The sequence below is a fragment of the Globicephala melas genome, chromosome 6 (genome assembly GCF_963455315.2).
Source record: "Globicephala melas chromosome 6, mGloMel1.2, whole genome shotgun sequence".
Classification (NCBI taxonomy): domain Eukaryota; kingdom Metazoa; phylum Chordata; class Mammalia; order Artiodactyla; family Delphinidae; genus Globicephala; species Globicephala melas.
The window spans coordinates 31,555,834-31,571,034 of record NC_083319.1 but is presented as its reverse complement, the minus strand read 5'-3'; the positions used below and the strand labels follow the sequence as shown (position 1 = coordinate 31,571,034).

The window sequence follows — 15,201 nt, the reverse complement described above, 5'->3', positions numbered from 1 at the left end:
TTATTAAAATGGTAGATTGATTTTTCTGCTTTCACAGCTTCTTCAGTGTAAGATGATGCATGTTTTGCCTGGCATCAGCAGCAGCCTGCAATTGTAAGATTGAATTCCTGTTACTGTGTGTGTGCGCACGCATGCATGGGCTATAGTGCAAAAGTTCCGGACTGAGTGTTAGGACACCCAGTTTTTATTTTTGCTTTCTGCACTCACAATCCAGATGACTTAGTGAAAACCACTACTCTTTGAACTTTTAAATTTTGCAACAGCAGCTTTTCCTTTGGTTCCTCAGAGGTGTGTAAGAGTGCTTTGTCATGGTTGCTGGGTGAGCCCACGAGGCACTGTGGTGCAATGGTTAGGTTCACTGGTGCTGGTTGCAAACAGATCCTGTTTTGAATCCTGGTCTTGCCATTTACTCTGTGTGAGTGTAGAGAAATTGCTTGTTAGTGTTTTCTCATTTGCTTGAATATGGCTATTGTGAGCTTTAAGTGAGAACCTGTCTGTACCAGAAAACCAACAAGCGTGGTGACAACTTGTCTTCTGACAATTATGAATCTTGATGCTCTTTTGACATAAGATTATACCTGGTAATACATCTGACATTAATCTCTAATCACTACCTTTCTGGTTCAAGAGAGAATTCAGGAGAGCTCAGTTAAATATCTTAAAGGTAGGGTTTAAATTGTATGTATGTGGTTCTGGTCCTCTCTTTTTTCTGCCTTCTAAAATTCTTGGGGTCTGCAGTGGGCCTCAGTGACTGACATTGGAGACTTTCAGATGGACCCTGCATTTGTTGAGTAGATAAATTCATTAATATTGCCACTGTACTATCAGTCAACAATAAAGCCTTGATGACCCATCTAATCTCCAAGACATATTCCAAGTATCCATATTCAGTCTTTGTTCCTGACCAACTACGGGGACTTTTATTTTAAAATATTCTCTGTCATTGCAACCAGCTTCTGTTTTCTGGGACACAACCCCCTCCCCAAAGCTTGCATTGGTGCTTTGAGGAATTATTTATGTTCTCCCCAATTTTCCACAAAATAAGAAAAATGTACATCATAATTATCTATTATTCCTTTTTCCCAAAATGTAGTAGTATTTTTTTGCACTTTGGACAAAGAGGCATTGCTAAACTTCTTTTTCCATGGAAAGCAGTAAAAACCTTACAGAGAATAAATAGGATTTGTTTTCTCAACAGTGGCTGTTACTCAGAGTTAATGACATTTCATCATTATCACTGCATTTGTAATACGGTGCTTGACGGTTGGTGTTCAGTTAACAACGGAAAATACCAGGTGTGAATAAAGTCAGTAAAAAGAAGATATTCACTATGAGGAAGCTAACTATTTAACAAAAATGTGTTTCACGTCTAATAGGATTTCTTGGCAATCTCAATGCAAGGACCATTTTGGAGTTTATTTCAGGAAAAGAGACCACATTATGAGAGAGAGACAAAATAAGTAAACACGTTATCTGGTCATTCTTTGATGTTTATGTTATTTATATCCTGCCAGGTTCTTAAAATGACTTAAGGTATCTTACAAAGATCCATATATGGTAGCAAAGATAAAATAAATTGAAAATGAAAATGAAAAATGAAGCAAAGGAAAAACTAAAGATAGGAAGGTACAGTGGAGCTTGGAATTACCTTAGTACAAAAAGACAAGCTGTGAAATCCTACTTGCCAGGGAAGGCCCCGAAAGTTGGCTTAAAGCTTCCTGTTGGCCAGTGTTAAAGGGAAATGTGATCTACCTTGCAGTTCACAATATTAGTAATATAGTGAGACATTCCTCCCATGGATATTTATAGAGAGGGCATTTTGAAATCTAGTTAACAACATCCTCAGCAACAAGATAAGAAAACAATTTAAAAAATTGTGACAAAATACACGTAACATAGAATTTATCATTTTAACCATTTTAAAGTGTACAATTCAGTGACATTAAGTACATTCACATTGTTGTGCAGCTATCACAACTATCTAGTCCCAGAATTTTTCATAAAATGAAAACCCCATACCCACTGAGTAGTCCCTTGGCAACCACCAATCTCCTGTCTGTCTTAACAACATTCCTATAGTAAGCATGATAAACACTTTTATAACCCTATGCGTTATAATGCCACAGGTAGAAGTGGGTGACAGCATACTGTTTTCGTATTTATGTTTGTCTTCTATAATTTTGACTTTCTAGAAAAAAAGAAAACTGACTTGACAGAAGAGAGGTTAGATAGCCTCTCTCACCTCTGAAACCACCAAGGAGAATACCTGGAGAGGACATGTTCCACCTAATTGGTTGGGTTGGAAGAACTTCTACAGAGAGACATTCACCAGGATATTAAAGAGGTTAGTTTGGAGGAAAAGAAAGGCTTGGATCAAGTTTGTTGAAGAGCAACTTATAGCCAAGAATTACCTAACTAACTGTCTTAGCATTTATCACAACCCTAAGGGTCAATTGAATTCCTCCTGTTGGAGGCTAATCTAGCATGAGAGAGAGAGGGAAGCCACATTTGTTGCCCTGAAGGAAAAAGAAGTAAAGATTTGGGAAGCTGGAGGTGAAACAAGTATGATTCAGCCCATTGAGCTAAATTCTAGATAAGCAAGGTTTTGGGGAAGGGAGATGGGATAGATGGGATTAGTAACCTTTAAAATCATTGTGGGACTCAATTTGTAGATTGGATTCCTTAGTTTCTGCTTCTAATGTGCTACGAAGAAAGACTGGTTGATTTTGCCTTGCTCCAGTATTTAATTCAAGTTTTGAATAATAAATGGGCATATGAGTATGAAAAACAACATGAGTCAAGATATGCAGGCATTGCACTTTGGGCTGCACTCAGAATCATCTTTGATTCTTTCTCCTTGCTTCTTTTCAGCCACACATCCAGTCATTTGACAAGTTCTGCTTACTTGATGTCTTCAGTGTTTTTCTTACAACTCTCTTCCATTCTTAGGGTCATGACCTTCATTCAGGACCTTATTAGCCTCTTTTGTCTGGATGACTACTATAGTTTTCTAACTGGTCTTACATCTGTTAAGCTCTTGACCATTTAATTCTTTTTTCAAACTGTTGCAAGAATAAATGTCCTAAAAGGCTATTTGGATCAGTACGCTCATATCACTCTTTTCTTCAATATAAGAAATAAATATATGATAATGATGTCATCACAATTAGAGAAAAAAGGATTATTCAAAAAGTTGAGCTCAGGCATGAGTTATTATTTAGGGAAAACCGCTACTTAAATCCTCATCATATGTCATAATAAAGTATGGATATATTAATGAAATAATAAAAGCACTCGAAGAAGATATAGGTGAATATTTTTCTGATTGAAGGATAGGTAAGAGACTAATGGGAGAAACCACAGAGAAAAAAAATGATTGACTTGACAACATAAAAATTTTAATTCTCTAGGTCAAAAATATAAATGAAAAGATATGTATGAAGCTGGTCAGAATGCATAATGAATATGAGAGATCCCTGCTTTTTTTTTCTTTGCGGTACGCGGGCCCCTCACTGTTGTGGCCTGTCCCGTTGCGGAGCACAGGCTCCGGATGTGCTGGCTCAGCGGCCATGGCTCACGGGCCCAGCCGCTCAGCGGCATGTGGGATCTTCCCGGACCGCGGCACGAACCCGTGTCCCCTGCATCGGCAGGCGGACTCTCAACCACTGCGCCACCAGGGAAGCCCCCTGCTTTTTTATTCTCTAGTTCCAGTCACACTTACCTTGTGGCAGTTACTAGAAACAGTCAGACACCTTTGCATGTGTTGTTCCTTCTGTGTGGAATGCTCTTCCTGAACATCCTCCCGCGACTGGTGCTTCCTAATTCTTTAGGTCTAGGTCAAATATTCTCTTCTTAGAAAGGTCTTCCCTGTTAACCTTCTGTAAAGTAACTAGCCTCAGTGTCTCACCCTTTATGACCTTGACTCTGTCACATTACTTGTTTCGTGTTCTTCATAGCTGTCATCACTGATGGAAATCATCTTATTTGTTAGTGTTCTCATTTGTTGTCCTCTAGAATGCAAGCTGCATGAATGTCTGGGTCTCATCTGTCTTGATCAGCAGCAGCTAGACTTCTATATGTAGATAAAAATGTCTATATGTAGATAAAAAGATTGGAAGGATATGTAACAAAATACAGTAACGGGGTTATTTTTAGGTAGAATTTTGTAGATGATTAATTTTTTCTTTTTTTAACTTTTCTGTCTTTCCCAAATTTTCTAAAATGAGTGTGCATTACTTTGATTGTCAGAATTATAACTAAATAGTATTTAATAGAAGTCATATTTTATTAAACAATAGCAGCTATAGTGTTAGATCATTAATCTCCATTAGCATTGACAAAAGATGATAAACTATGCAGACTATAAAGAACAAATTTCCTAGAAACAAAAGTGTCAGCTTGCATCCTCTTAAAGTATTCACACATTTAACACATCCAGTTAGCATAACTGAATAATGAGGAAATCATGCCAAAAAGTCCCATCCAAATTGGATCTTCTTTTAAGATTCTAAAATAAAACTCTTTAAATAAGAAGAAAAATAATTTAAAAAAAAACAAGTACCACTTCCTAGTTTCAAAAAATAATTGTCAGGGGTTTAGTCTCCCTGAATCTACCAGACATTAAAAAGGGCAGTTGAGGAAAAGACCTGAATATAAAACAGTTTGAAAAATAGCACAGTGGAACTATCTACGTTGCCATCTGCAGAGATACTATGACTCTGGAAAGGTCTGTTATAGTCTTTTACCCATTCTGAGCAATTCTTTGTCATTTATTAACATTGTTTAAACTGATCAGTTTAACATGGGGAAAAAAGCATCAGTTTTTTTTCCTCCAGAATGCAAATTTTTTTGGCCATGAGTGAGACTTGGTCGGGTTTTTTTATATAAAGTGATTATACTTTAAATGACCTCAAATGGTCAAGTTGTTAGGAGCAAAAGTAAAGCAAGATATAGCAGCCCTGTGTTTCATTTATTCACTCGTGAAATCTTTATTCAGCACCTAATATGAATCAGGCACTGTTGGGTATTGGGAATGTGATAGTGAGTAAGTCATATGATACTTGTCCTCAAGGAGCTTACCTTCTAGTGGAGGGAACACAAGTAAACCACATAGATACCAATTGTGATAAGTTCTGGAGGAGTAATAGTTCCATAAAGAATAAAAGGGTAAGGAGCAATAGACAGATATAGAGATAGGGAAGACTTCTTCAAGGAGATGACATTTAGGCTGGGACCTAAAAGGATGAAAAGGAGTTTACTACGTGAAAAGCCAAAAGGTGTTCATTCCCAGTTCAGAGATGTCTAGGAAATGTCAGAATCCTGCATGATCAAGCAAAGTGAGCAGTCGAAACATGAGATGAAGTTGGAAATGTAGATAGAGGCCAGGTCACATTGGATATTGTAGTTTTTAATTTTAAATACTGTAGGAAGCCACTAAAGTATTTTAATCAGGGAAGTGACAGGATTTAAAATACCATAGGAAGCCAATAAAGTATTTTAATGGGGAAATGACAGAATCCAATTTTAAATGATCATTCTTGCTATTACGAGGAGATTGAGTTTTAAAGGGACAGAACTAAAAGCAGGAGGACTAGTCAGGAGACTACTGTAGTCATCCAGAAGAAAGGCTAGGGTTGGACCATAGTATTAGCAGTGGAGATGGAGAGAAGTGGATAGATGCAGGATATATTTTGGAAGTGTACTCAATTGGGATGCTGTGGGATTGGATACAAGAATTTAGAAAAAAATCAGGTTGAGTCCCAAGCTCTGGCTTGATCTTCTGGGGGCAAAGCATAGGATGAGAAGATTGGCAGAGGAACAGAGCTTTTTTTGAGTGTGGTGGGGAGTTAAGATTTCTAATTTTGGTACTTTAAAATGGAGATGGCTTAAAAAATATTCAAGTGAAAATACTGATTAAGCAGTGAAGATACCAATTCAAATGGTCAAACAAAATCTTGAAATTTTCAGTAATATTTTGTCACAGACACTGTTAACCCTTCACCCATATTCTCTTGGATCCCTTTATGGTTTTTGAGTATAATGGCCCCAGTGTACTTTCCCTCCCAACAGCCAGCACTTGGATCCATTTGTTGGAGGGCTGCCCTAAGGCTGCTGGAACCTGCTTTGCCTGCCCAGATGGAGAGCAGGGAGGGCCTTCAGGGGTCAGATGGGGGCAGCCTTAACCAATAATTAAGCCATGCGGAACTATAAATATTCCATCTCTATTTCTTTGAATTGGGATGACTACACTGTCTCTAGAATTCCCCCATAGCTGGAGCTCACTGCAGGACTTTCCTTGATATGGTAGCCTTGCTCGGCTTCCTTTGCTCTCTGATCCCACTTCTCCACTCTTCTACCAGTTTTCCTTGAGAAATTCCCTAATAAAAAATACTTACCCACATATCCTCATCTCATAGTCTCCCTCTGGAGAACATAACTTAACTGAACATCAACCGGGTCTATCATTGTCCAGCCTCACTGTGAAACAAAAACCATGGTGCTCAAACACTGTCTGAGTCAGTTATGACATATTCAAAGTGGTTTTCTTTGCTTTATTTGGTTTCCATTAAATGAAAAAATATATTTAAATGTGTATGAAAAATTGATCGTACTCATTATATACCTCAAATACATTTTCTTAATTTTTCCTGAAATGGAGCAAATTAAGGAAAGCAGAAGTGGAGGAATACCTAATGTATTTTAAGAGTAAACATTTCTGCAGTTATGCATACCTCTAGTTTACTTGGTTGAATTTCACATATTTATCGTTACTTTAGATTTGGGCTTTATTTAAGCAAATAATTCATTTCTCACTCTTCAACTTATTTAGAAGCTGAGTTCTGATGTGTTCTAAGCCATTCGGGATGCTGTTAAAGATGGCAGGTGCCATGCCAAGAGGAAAGGCTGCCTTGGCTCTGTTGATGATGTCATCATCGCTGTGGTCAGTCAGTCTTAAAACCTTGGCATCAACTCTCCTTCTAGTCAGTCACTGAGTCCCATTCTTTATATAATGACATCTCTGCCATATTTGTCTTTTTACCTCTCCCAACTGGCTCCACCCTATTTCAAGCCCATACCTCTTAGCCAGACTTTCATAGTAGCCTTCAAATCAATTCCCCTTCATTCAATCATTTCTCTTTCCCATCTCACCTATACTGGAGGTCGGAAGGGGCTGAATATTCTTCCGGATCTCACTTCCCAGGTCAAAGACCTTCACAAACTCCCCACTGTCAGCAGAGTAGAATCACTTCCCACACCAGTCAAAGCCCTGGATCAACTTATGTATTGACTGAGTTGTTGGACCAGGTGCCCTCTGAGTTTCCTTCTGTATGAGTTTCCTATCCCTGCTGTAACAAATTACCACAAACATGGTGGCTTAAAACAACACACATTTATTTTCTTATAGTTCTGGAGGTCAGAAGTTTGAAATGGTTTCATTGGGCTAAAATCAAGGTGGTGGCAGGGCTACATTTCTTCTGAAGTTTCCAGGGGAAAATCCATTTTCTTGACTTTTCTAGCTTTTAGAGGCCACCTGCATTCCTTGAATTGTGGTTCCTTTCTCTATCTTCAAAGCCAGAAATGTCGGACTAAGTCCTTCTCGTGTTACCATCTCTCTGGTTTTCCTTCTTCTGCTTCCTCCAGGCTGACTCATATGCTGACATCAAGTAATCTCACTTACCCTTTCCTCCAGGTTAGGTTAAGGGGAGGCTCCAAGAGGAGATGCAATGGTGAGCTTTGGGTCTTTATTTTTCTCTCTTCCTTCCTGCTGGGTATCTGTGGATTGGGTGTCACTCCTCTTCCAAATGCCAGCTCTTGTGATGTGGCCATCTCCATACTGCTTTCCTCTCTGGGTTCTGGTAACCACTCTCTTCTCATGTCCCTTCAGGCCTAGGATACTAATGGTTCCTGGTTATAGCTGAGTGTGAACAACTCATCCTGGGTTTGCCTGGTACTTTCCAGGTTTTAGCACTAAAAGTCCTGAATCCTGGGAAACTCTCAGTTTCCCACTGGGGCAGTCGGCTGCCCTACTTTTAGTAGACACTAAATCCTGCCCACTCCTTTGAAAATGATTTTTTTTCATTATATTCTCAATTTTCCAGTTTGAGTGTATCATGAGTTTCCTGCTGGGACCCTGATAAAGCCGTGTTTGACATGTAAGGTATTTGGCATTTATCCTCAACTTCTTCACTTTAGAAAGACTACTCTGGCTGTAATATGGAGAACCAAATGAAGGAGGTTAGGGTGAATGCAGGGAGACAGAAAGCTGTCAGAGTAGCCAATAAGGTGTCATCATGCCTGCACTAAGGCAATGGGAGTGAAGAGGGAGAGGGTGGTGGTGGGGGAACTGAGAAATATAAGTAAGGCAGGTATATCAGGGTAAAGCAGTTAACTGGATGTGGGGGAACAGAGGTAGGGAAGAGACAAGGACGACATCCAGCCAGTTGCTGGGACACTTGGGTGGACTGTGGTGCCGCTCACTGAGATAAGAAACACCAGGGAAGGGTTAAGTTTGATTGCGAAGACTAGACTATGAGTGTAAAGTTTCTCTCTGTGCAGCTTTTATTTTCACCTTATTAAACAAGTCTCTGTTAGGGATTTTGTTCAATTAAAACCTTATGAATTTGTTAATGTCCTGAGTTTGCATGTGATAGAAAGTGACCATAAGTGTCGTTATTAGTGCTATAAAAGCCAGCAAAACCTGCTCTTTCTGGAGAAGCTTTCACCACTTTGTGAGTTTCTGGAGGCCTATCTAGCAGATTAGCCTGTACTTGATGAGGGTAAATGTGAAAGACCAAAGTTGGAGTGGGCCCTCCCTTTGAAATCAAAAGACTTTAGACAGAATCTTATGAGGAAGGAAGATTCCATGAGAGAATAAATCTGAGTGAGCTGCTGAAATTCTCCCTTCAGCAGTCTGGCTAAGCAGGCAGTGAATAGAAACTTTTGAATTGGTGTGTGACCTATGAGCATGTGTAACAAATGACTTTGTACCTCTTGGAAACATTTGGAATGCTTGAGTGTCTGTGTGTGACATTTAAATGTGAGGAACACTTGAGTAAGTCTCAGAGTTAGCTGGGGTCAATAAATGCTTTAATCAATATGCCATGGCATTTATCACTAGTACTGTAATTCCTCCTAAATCTCTAGGTGATTATGTCCTGTAACACACCACTTCCATGCTTTTGTTCACATGGTCCCAGCTGCTGCCAATCTCATCTGGAAGCAATTTCTTTTTACTCTGCATTTGCATGGTATTCAACTTGTATATTCCTTACAGTGTACATCATGTCTTGCCTTTTGTGATGGAGGCAATTTGTATGCATACCTTTTCCCCTAGAAGATGTAATAACTGTCAGACTCTGAGCCCACGGAGATTCCTGATGAGTTCCTGGGAGCCTGTCTCTGAGTGGCTCATAAATTCCCATTGGCTATTATTAAAGTCTTCTCTGTAGCTTCTGGTGTCTGATCTCCATTCCACCACCTGGAAATATTGGTATCCTACTTCTCTTGCTCTGACCCAGCTACTCCTAGTAGGCCTGTTGATTCCAAAGAGGGCCATTATACTCTCTCTGCCTTTTATAACCCTGGATGTTTGGAATATAAGGCTTGTATCCTTGAGCCAGCTGGGAAGGTATTCTATAGTCCTCCACAGTACCTTACCTTCAGTAGTTCTTTCCAAGTCTGGTATCCCATGTCCCATGAATGATTTCCAGATAAGTGTCTTGCATTCTCCTTTTTTTTTTTTTCAGTTTTTTCTTAATTGTGATAAAATATACATAATTTGAAATCGATCATCTGAACCATTTTGGGTGTACAGTTCACTGGTATTAAATATGTTCATATTCAACTATCATGACCATCCATCTCCAGAACTCTTTTCATATTGCAAAACTGAAACACTGTACCTGTTAAACAAAAACTCCCTATTCCCCCACCCTCGCTAGCCTCTGACAACCACCATTCTACTTTCTGTCTCTATGTATTTGATTACTATAAACACATAAATTGAATCATATAGTGTTTATCTTCTTATGACTGGCTTATTTCACTTAGCACAATGTCCTTGAAGTTTATCCATGTTGTAGCATGTGTCGGAATTTCCTTTCTTTTTAAGGCCGAGTGATATTCCATTGTATGTGTATACCATATTTGGTTTATCCAGTCATCCATCAGTGGACAAGTGGGTTACTTCCATGTTTCAGCTATTGTGAATAATGCTGCTATGAATATGGTATATCCTTACATTCTCTCTTATTTTACGTTTGTTTCTTTTTTATCCATGGCATTTCCTAAGAGACTGGATTTATTCTATTTCTATCTCTGTCAGTAAGACTCAGAAGAGGATTTGTATGTAAGTGATTGATTAAGGAAGTACTCCCAGGAGACTTAATAAGGCACTGGGGGAAGTAAAACTGGGAAGAGGACAAAGCCATCCCTGTGTGCAATTTTAGGGAGTCCCACAGAAGGTAGCATCAGCTCGATCCCCCAGGAGAACTTTTGGAATGTAAATTATGCTTTGGTGCTTTTACTCAAAACAAGAGCCCTGAGTTTCATACTCCTATACCCTCGGTCATCCTCTTTGGGGATGTAAACTCCCAGGCACTTCTGGCTTTCTGTGTGCTTGGGCAGAGTGGCTCCAGCAGTCCCAGGGAAGTTCTCCAAATTAACATTGCAAGTCTGGGCTGTTGGAAGCAAAAGCACCCCAGAGCTTTTAGGGAAAGGGGCACACAGAGAGAGCAGAGGGGTCTGGGAGGATCAGGGTAGAGCACCAGCAATGTCCACTTGAGCTTCTCACTGGGAGTTTATGTTCCAGTGTCTTGGGCACAAACCATCATTTACAATGCCCTTTCCATAGCCTTTCCAGGAAGCCCCTTGAGCATTCATAAAAATATGACTCCTAGTCACCTTCTCCAGTATACATTTCTGAGAGCATTTCTGAACATCACTACATAAGCCGTCTGAGAATAGCAATTATGTATTTTCAGTTCCGAGAATCCAACCTCTTGACAGCGCACCCTGAATTCAAATGAATTTCTGCTTTTCTAGGCATAGGATCAATTAATTCAATAGCACATGAGGGAAGCCCCAAACAAAAGCAAAATTAGGAAGAAAAATTAGCCCACGTGTGCTTACTGGACTGAAGGTCTATTTCATGCGTTGTATTTCTCGCTTTGAAACCAGGCATTAAGGAAAACAACCTTCTTGGGGACTCCAGGCACATTCTGCTTCACATGGGTGAGACCTCCTTGAGCAAATGATCTGGTCGTACTTGGGACTTTTCCTGATATTCAGAACTGGGAAACCACAGATCTGATTTTCTAAAGCCCTCCTTAGAGGTCCATTATTATCTTTGCAAGCCTGCTCCCATTGAAATTTGTTTTGAAGGTTGTTCACAAAGTTGTAAGACTGATTTTCCTCTTACCAGCTGTGGAAGGAAAACATTTTGGGATAATATGGCAGACAAGGACATAATTAATGTTACTTTACAAACTCATATATATAACCTTGATTATATGAGTACACATTTATACCAGTGTTCATGTTCCAGTGACTTCCTGTTGCTGGCAGTGCTGCATGGAGGGGAAGATGTTATTAAAATCCACAAATTCATCTCTCCCACTGTGAACATAACTTTTAATTTGACACTCATAAAAGTCATCAACTATAACCATAACCACCATTTTAAAGATAGAGGAAGTGAGGGCTTCCCTGGTGGCGCAGTGGTTGAGAGTCTTCCTGCAGATGCAGGGGACACGGGTTCGTGCCCCGGTCCGGGAAGATCCCACATGCCGCAGAGCGGCTGGGCCCGTAAGCCATGGCCGCTGAGCCTGCGCACCCGGAGCCTGTGCTCGGCAACGGGAGAGGCCACAACAGTGAGAGGCCCGCGTACCGCAAAAAAAGAAAAAAAAAAAGATAGAGGAAGTGAGACAGACAAAGTTAATAGCATTTCACTGAAGTTATATTAATACAGTGGTAGATCTTTCCATGATCTAAAACTTACTCATTTTCAGTCAAAGATAAATTTCTTTCATGGGACATGACTATTATGGATTAGCAATATGGTTTAACTTTCCTCAAAAATGTGTCTCCCTTCTAGCCTCTGTTCTTTCTATTTGCCATATAAATTCTAGTTAATCCAAATGAGTTTTGAAACTCAGTGGTGAGATTGTGCTTTGTGCCATTGGAGCCTAAGGATCTTTGACTTTTGTAGTTCAGGATATGGAAATAGAATTGCACTGAGTGAAGTTTAAATCAGATTTAGAGTCAACCATTAAGTGATTTCTCTGTGCCTTGATCTCATCCATCTTCCAGGTATTATTCGACTTAATCCATACAACACTCTTATGAGAAGAGGTTATTGATCCCAATTTTACAATTGAATATAATAGTTGATCTCGAATACGGTTATAATATATAATCATTTTATCGCAGTATTCAGCAACATCATTTTCCTAAGTCCCATGATCATGTGGAATTTCTCATTTAAGAACCACATAACTGGTACTTATTGATACTTTGTCAAAATGGGTAAAAAAGATTAAGAAAAGTGATGACCTGATACTAAAAACAGTCCTTAAATATTATGAATATTACAAGCGGTATCTATAGGATTGGGAAATTTCTAAACATATATTTTGGAGAATAAGAGAAGGTAGTAATAAGTAGGGATTATGGGAAAAGATATCAGACTGTGTAAGGGCTTCCTAGTTAGCTCTTGCCAATGTAACTGAAGTTACTAATGGAATGTAAAAACAGTGTAACTGTGATATTAAACAAGCACAGTGCATGGCATATAATAATAAATCAGCTGTATTTTAGAGTCCTAGTGTGTCTTATGAAGATAATTCTCACTGGGTGAAAACCCTCGTAGGACCCATTGCTTTTCTAGTTACCCTTCGGTAATAACATAATCCTAAGGTCAGTTTAAGACATAAAACACAGTTCAACAATTAAAATATCTAGTCTGCTATCATGCTAAAAACCTCATACTTTAATCTTGAAGTAGTAAAATGTCATACTTCAACCTTGATTTAAAGTTGAGACTTTTCTTCCTCCACAATTAGGTATTTTTAAAGCAGAAAAACTGTAGTTGGAGAAGAGAATCTTGTGCTGTTTCTTTCTTTCCCCACCTAGCACATGTGCTTCTATTTTGCTAACCTTAGTTTCTGAGCGCTGCAGATTGGACCACGAGGAGCGACGTGAGATCGGAGAAACAGTAAAGTTTTTAACTAACTGAACGGCACTGTCCTGGTGATCTAGCATCTGCATCACATAATATGGGCCTAAAGTTGACTCTTAACTCTCATGGGCACCTTCATGGCTTCTTTCATGGCTTATCTTCCCCTACTGCAAGAAATTTCTCCCCTGTAATTCCCATGCGGAGGGCAAATGCATGGCTGATAGCTTACTTTTTTGATACCTAGGCATCTGGCAATACCTGGATCTTCTATAAGCCAAGTTTCAGCAAAGGTAGCCACATTAATTATTTTGAGCAGTAACGTGTTTAATATAGGGAATTATTGCTTTAAAAATTGTTGCAAGCATTGAGAGAGAAGATTCTAGGTTGAACGTTTAGGAATGACCATCAGAAAAATAAAGAACTGACTCACCAGGAGAGCTACTACCTCTGATATCACTACTGGAGCTATGGCGGAATTCAGAGCCAACTGCTGCCATTGATTACTGAAAAGGTCTTTGGGAGCACAGGGAACTAGAACGTGGACATTGTAGCCTTGACCATGGGTCAGCTAACCAAAGCATAACATCAGTGCTGCCACTTCAACCACCTCTACAACTACTCATTAACAAGGGAACTGGAGAATGGACACTGCTGCAGAGAAAACTCATATTCCCATGACTGTGCTTGCTAGCTGAAACAGCCAAATAACATATAGGAAAATAGATTCTGCTTTACTCATGCCTTCCAAGTCTCAAACAAGTGTTTCTAATCATCAGAAACGCATTTATATACAGAAATGTAGCTCTAAGGAAGTCTGGGAGGTAATTTTAGCTTTCTGATTTTTCTAACGCGTGTGTGTGTGTGTTATTTTTTCCCCAGCTTTATTAGGTATAACTAACAAATAAAAAGTGATATTTTGATATACATATACACTGTGAAATGACCACAATCAAACTAATTAACATATCCATCACCTCACATAATTCCCCCCCCCTTTTTCTTTTTTGGTGTGATGAGAGCCCTTGAGATCTATTTTTTTTTAGCAGATTTCAAGTATACATTAACTATAGTGACCATGCTGAACATTAGGTTTCCAAAACTTATTTATTTCATAACTGAAAGTTTGTATCCTTTGATCAATATTTCCCCTTCCCCTCATGCCCAGCCTCTGGTAACCACTATTTCTACTCACTGAAAACAATAAAATATTGATGAAAGAAACTGAAGAAGATACAAAAAATGGAGAGATATCCTATGTTCATGGATGGGAAGAATTAATATTGTTAAAATGTCCAGTATACCCAAAGTGATCTACAGATTCAGTTCAATTCCTATAAAAATTCCAATGGCATTTTCCACAGAAATAGAAAAAACAATCCTAAAATTCGTATAGAACCACAAAAAACCCTGACTAGCTAAAGAAGTCTTGAGCAAGAAAAACAAAGCTGGAGACATCACATATCCTGATTTCCAATTATATTACAAAGCTATAGTAATCAAAAGAGGTTGGTATTGGTATAGATACAGCAAAAATATTTAATGGTGAAAGACTTGATGCATAACCCCTAAGAATGGAAAAAGAGAAAGGATGTTAATTCTTACCACTCCTAGTCAGTATTGTACTCTGGGTTCCAGTCAGTTTAATACAGTAAGACAAATAAAAAGCATGCAGATTGGAAAGAAGAAAATTAAAATGTCTTTATTTTACAACCTGATTGTCAGTGTAGACAATCCCTCAAAATCTTAACCAAAAAAAAAAGCTACTAGAACTATTTTTATTGAAGTATAGTTGATTTACAATGTTATATTAGTTTCAGGTGTACAGCATAGTGATTCAGAATTTTTATAAATTATATTCCATTCAAAGTTATTATAAAGTGGCTATAATTCCTTGTGCTATATAATATATCCTCATTACTTATCTATTTTATACATAATAGATTGTATCTCTTAATCCCATGCCCCTATATTGCCCCTGCCTACTTCCCTCTCCCCACTGGTAACCATTACTTTATTTTCTATAT

General features: G+C 38.8%; 1 protein-coding gene across 4 annotated transcripts in view; it reads left to right on the top strand.

Annotated features, from left to right (window-relative positions):
* The window catches only part of PLPPR1 (phospholipid phosphatase related 1), a 641,182-nt gene that overhangs the window by 185,928 nt on the left and 440,053 nt on the right, over positions 1-15,201 (top strand). For 3 of the 4 annotated variants that reach the window (XM_060299950.1, XM_060299951.1, XM_060299948.1), the window contains one exon: positions 2,193-2,344. The exons of the other annotated variant lie outside the window; for it this stretch is intronic. The gene's annotated coding sequence lies outside the window, so the exon portion shown is untranslated. The remainder of the gene's footprint in view (positions 1-2,192; positions 2,345-15,201) is intronic. 4 annotated transcript variants of the gene reach the window in all.